The following is a 5,710-nucleotide window of genomic DNA, read 5'->3' as shown; positions in this document are numbered from 1 at the left end:
AGGGGACAGCTCATGCCCACTGTCCTGAAGATGGGCACATGTGTCCACCCACACACTCAACCCTGTACCTCTGGCATGATGCCAGAGAAAGCCAGCTCGCCCTCACCTGCCCACCCCTCCCCTCACCCACTCCATTTTCTGAACTTGCTGCGGCCGACTGTCATTTCCTTTCCCAGTGAAGTCTTTTCTCCTTCCTTCCAGGAGTCTACTCTCCCTCATAACCCAGCTTACATGGGACAGAGGATGTCCCCAGACAGCAGCGGTCACTTCCATGACTCCCTCTCCTTTTCCACAACCACCCCATTTGCCTCCGTTCACTCACATGGTTCCTGACACAGTCTACACTTAGTAGATGTCACCAGTGTGTGGAGTGGTCGAGGGAAATCAACACAGGACCCAACCGGGTCGAAACAGCTGCAGAGTCCAAGCAGTCTGCTCCTGCCCTCCACCAAGCCCTGGGTCCTCTTCCATCCGTACTCACTTGTCTGGAAGCTGCGGAGTGCAGGTGAAGGTTTCTTGGGTGACTCCTCTGGAACTGTCTGTGATAAACTGCCCGAACTCTCTAGCCCTTAGAGTCTACCTGCAAAAGAGGAGCTACAGAGAGGCGGGCTCCGCGGGGATCAGCCTGCGGTCCGCTCCTCCCGAACCACGGAGGAACCGGTCTGCTGCCCAGCTCTTCCATAAGGCCTGAGTGAGGCGCAGCGGCTAGAGCCGGCCCGGGGCGCCTTCCTCCGCGTCCTACCAGGAGCGCAGTTGCCCTCAGAGGAGGAGGAGGAGGAGGAGGAGGAGAAGCATGTCGGACGGTTTCGATTGGGCTCCAGGTTCTGGTCGGGCTGGAGCCGGGGCCTGGGTCACGGAGGGGACGGGCCTGAGGGCGGCGGGTTCCCCAACGGAGCGGGGACTGCCCAGCGGTGGCGGCAAGAGCCGCAGCCACAGCCCAAAGCCCCGGGCTTCCTGCACCCGCCGCCACTGCACCAGCCCAGGACGGCCCCGCCGCTAGGAGCCCAGAGCGGGGCCAGCGCAGGCTCCCAGAGGCCTCCCTGACCCGGGGCGCTTCCAGAACAAAGGAGGCCCCAGAGAGCTCCACCTACTCCACAGTATAAAATCCCACCGCAGAACTCTGAATCAGCAATGGCTAAACCCCAGGTGGTTGTGTCTCCTGTTTTAATGTCTAAACTGACTGCGAATGCCCCTGAAATTTACCCATCAGGTTATTCTTCTAATTATACAGAATCCTACGAGGATGGTTGTGAAGATTATCCTACTCTATTAGAATATGTTCAGGATTTTTTTAATCATCTTCCAGAGCAGGCTGGCAGTTTTGAAACTGAAAAGGAACAGTTTGCAGAGACCCTGAATGGCTGGGTTACAACAGATGATGCTTTGCAAGATCTTGTGGAAATCATCTACCAACAGGCTACATCTATCCCAAATTTCCCTTATATGGGAGTTCGCCTGTGTAATTACCTGTCACATCATCTGACAATAAGCCCACAGAGTGGGCTTTTGCCAATTGCTACTTCAAAGATGTCGGACTGAATATGAAGTTAAAGATCAAGTTGCAAAAGGAGATGAAGTGACTCAAAAATGATTTCATGCATTTGTACTCTTTCTGGGAGAAGTTTATCTTAACTTGGAGATCAAGGGAACAAATGGACAGGTTACAAGAGCAGATATCCTTCAGGTTGGTCTCTGGGAATTGCTGAATGCCCTATTCTCTAATCCTATGAATGACAGTTTAATTTGTGCAGTAAAATTACTGAAGTTGACAGGGTCAGTTTTGGAAGATGCCTGGAAGGAAAAAGGAAAGACTGATATGGAAAAAATTATTCAGAGAATTGAAAATGTTGTCCTAGATGCAAACTGCAGCAGAGATATAAAACAGATGCTCTTGAAGCTTGTAGAACTCCAGTCAAGTAATTGGAGTAGAGTTCATGCAACTTCAACATATGGAGAAGCAACACCTGAAAATGATCCTAACTACTTTATGAATGAACCAACATTTTATACAACTGATGGTGTTCCTTTCACTGCAGCTGATTCGGATTACCAAGAGAAATATCAAGAATTACTTGAAAGAGAGGACTTTTTTCCTGATTATGAAGAAAATGGAACAGATTTGGTGGAACAGGGGTGGTGATCCATATTTGGATGATATTAATGATGAGATGGACCTAGAGATTGAAGAAGCTTATGAAAAGTTTTGTTTGGAATCAGAGCATAAGCAAAAACAATAAAGTTAAATTTTAACATATCAGTTTTATAAAACTGTTTAGGTATGATGATTTAGCAGAATGCAGGAAATCAAGAAAATGTGTCACACTTATACCAAATTAAGGATGTTGAGTTATGTTACTAATGTATGCAACTTTAATTTTGTTTAACACTCTCTGCCAAAATAAACTTTATTCTCTATAACTTAAAATGTTTATATTTATAAAATAGTTTATCATGTACAGTTAATTCCATTGTTTTGGTTGCAATAAAATTGATTTTGAAATAAATGAAATGTTGAAAGTAAATTTTGCTAACTGGTTATATATTTATACCTTAAGTTCTTAGCCTATAAATACATATTACTGCAAAAATGTAGCATTCTTTTTTTAGGTATGACTATTATAGATTTTATTTCAGTTTGACATGTCTCATACTAATCACAATCATGAACTCTTTAAAGTCTTGGAATATATCAACAACTGATTTACATATGTAGATGCTATTTGATACCAAGGGCTTTAAAAATGTCATTAATGGAAAAAAAATCTTAGAACTCCCCTACTAAACAACCAAGACTCACCCTTCACTGATAATTCATTCTAATTCAAGAATTGTTCTTTTGTTTCTCCTCATTAACTTCATTGCCCAAAGACCTAGAATATTATTCTGGTTTTATTTATATGACTTTCTCACTTTTACATTGTAGCATGAGTTACATTGACCTTTTTATTTTAAGTTAGAGAATTTTACTACATATTTGTCCTTCAAGTTTTCATCTGCTTTGTAATCAATATACCTTGAGGATCACTTTTCTAATACTTCTATAATGTACCACCTCAGCCCTATTTAAGTAGTATTTTTAATTAATGTCAAATCTTTTTCCAACTAACTGAAACTTGTATATAAAAGGGTTGCTTGTAAATATGCATGTAAATAGTTCTGTTAATAAGCCACTGTTTTACACTTGCTATATCTGTGTCTGCTAATACACACAGCTTTCTCACTTTTCTGCTTGTTTGTTCAGTCTGAATTAAAATTAGACTTTGAAAAACAAATAGGAGAGATAACTATCTGCATGGATGCAGTGCAAGGATTAAGAGAAATAAGGTGTACCAAGTGCCTGGTACACAGTAAGTGCTCAATAAAGTGGAACAGAGATTCCAGTTCCTCCAAGACAGCAAGAAATCAGAAAGGTGCTGTTCATGAAGGTCTGCAGGAGTTCAGAGGAGAGGGAGATGGCGATGGGCAGAGGGGCAGGGAAGGGGAAACCAGGTCAGCCTGGGTCCATAAGCATGGCTGGGAGGTGCCTGGTGGGAAAGGCAGGCAGTGTCTGGGGTCAGTGCACCATTGGGTTTGGCTGGCATGTGGGGTCCCGAATTGAATGAGCACTAAATTTTCCATTATCCTCAAACATCTTCATTCACACACGATGGAAGTGTTGATTGCAAATTGTCTCCTTCCCTTTATTCTAGAAGCACAAGAAATTTGACTTGGAAAATTCTGTTTTGCTAGATGTTTTTCTGCATGTAGTTTCAAAGTTGTTTTAGAAACCACCCCATCATCTATGATTCAGATTTCGGCCTTAGTAAGACAGAGCTAAATCCCACTTAGTCTAAATTAAGGGGAGGTTGGGAAAGTGGTTGCCAGCCACTTCCTGTGGGAACCAACTGCTGCCCCCCCATTTGCAGGGTCCCAGGGGGGCCCTGAGATGGTGCCCACCTCTCTCATGTGTAGACACTGGGATTCTGTGTGGAGCACTGGTCTCTCCGGACAGCTGTTCTGAAGCCTCAGTGTTTGTCTTCATTTCTTCACAAGCTTCTGTGGCCAGCCACACACAGGTGCATGGGGCCATTGGGGTTTGCAGTCTGGGCCATGCTACCAGGCTGGCGATGAGGATCAGGTCCCCAGTGTGATGAAGCCCTCCTCTCCTGCCTCTCATCCCAGCTCAACTCTACCTTCCTCCTCTGCTCCTTGGGGTGGGGAGCTTGGGCAATTTGAATGCGAGAAGACAGAGGACTGCAGAGGTTAAGAGCCTGGAGTCCACAGCCAGGTCTAGTCCTGGCCTCTGTCTTCTGCCCTGTCATCTGCTGGGACTTTGAACAAGTCTCTCAGTCTCTGTTCTTCAGTTTCCCCACCTGTAAAATGGATATAACAATGACACTAACTTCACAAGGCATTTGTGAGCATTTGTTGAATTAATAATTGTAAATTTCTTATAGCTGTGACTGACTCCAGGGGACACTTACCCAGATGTTAGGTAATTCCTCATAGTTTCTTGTCCTCTCATCCTCCCATGGGGCTGTCCCTCCCTCCCACTGCTGTTCCACTTCAGACTTCTCCTGCCATTCTTCATTTGTTCACCTAGACTGGGCACCTGCTGAAGAACAGACCCTGACTGTAGTTGCAGGGACACACTGATGGACAAGGTCATCATGGCTCTTGCCCAGGGAGCTTCATCAGGGGACACTTGCGCACATTCAATCCATGCTACCTGGCAAGAAGCATCCCTCCAACCTGCTGATACTCTGGAAGGCTGAGGCTGTGTAGGAGAAGCACCTGACCCAGGCCTCACAGTTGGCCAGTGGCAGAGCCACATCTGAGCCTCCTGTGGTCCCATCTTGTCAGCCCCCAAGGCTTCCTGGGGACTTCTGTGTGCTCCTGGTATGTGGCAGCCCAAGGAAGCCATCCTCAGACAGATGGCACTCAGTGCAGCTGCAGGGCTCCCCACTGTCCTCCATCTCATCTGTGCTGCTGGGACAGGGGAATCACAGGAAGAAGCAGGGGGTACCTGCAGGATGGAGTGACCCAGAGCAGTTTGTGAATGCTGCTCTGCTCTGCTCTCCTCTCCTTTCTAGAAAGGACAGGTAAATAGCTTAGCTGTGGCTTGGTGAGGTGGAGTGTCCCTGGGACAGCCTGGAATAGCTTCTCTCCCAGGGCCCCCGAGGGAGCTCACTTTGCCAACTCCTGCTTTCCAGCCTCTGGCCTCTGGCACCATGAGAGCATGCATTCTCTGGTCACCCAGTTTGTGGCACTTTGTTGTGACCACCCCAGGAGAACCCCACAGTCTTTTGCCCCTGCCCATCTCCTGGCATGAAGTTGTGGCTAGAGAGGGACCCATTTTTCTAGTCCTTTGGATAATGCTCTGAAGAAAGTTCATCCAGGGTGGACCAGACCTGCAGCCCAGAGCACAGGGTTGGATGAGAGGAGGCAGGAAGGGGCCATCCTCAGGTGCTGGCCACATGGCAGACACCCTCTGACCTTGAACAGAGCCTCCACCCCACTAGGCATCACTGTGCCTAAGCTCAGGCAACCAGCTGGGGGTGCATGGAAAATGAGGGGTCAGGGCTGCCATTGTAGATTTGGGAGCCACCTACCTGCAGGTAACATGTAGGTACAGGTAAATGGCAGACCAGCCTTGTCCACTGCAGGGCCTTCTTCCCAGGAAACACCATTCTGATCTGAGATCCAGCAAAGATGAGAGCAGTCTCATACC

The 5,710-nt window shown here is 47.0% G+C and overlaps 1 pseudogene; it reads left to right on the top strand.

Annotated features, from left to right (window-relative positions):
* Positions 1-793: 793 nt before the first annotated feature.
* Positions 794-2,430, top strand: LOC124975206 (polyadenylate-binding protein-interacting protein 1-like; annotated as a pseudogene).
* The last annotated feature ends 3,280 nt before the right edge of the window (positions 2,431-5,710 follow it).

Source organism: Sciurus carolinensis, unplaced genomic scaffold, assembly GCF_902686445.1.
Source record: "Sciurus carolinensis unplaced genomic scaffold, mSciCar1.2, whole genome shotgun sequence".
In the NCBI taxonomy this organism is placed as follows: domain Eukaryota; kingdom Metazoa; phylum Chordata; class Mammalia; order Rodentia; family Sciuridae; genus Sciurus; species Sciurus carolinensis.
Note: the sequence above shows the minus strand (reverse complement) of the source record. Positions and strands in the feature narration are given on the sequence as shown.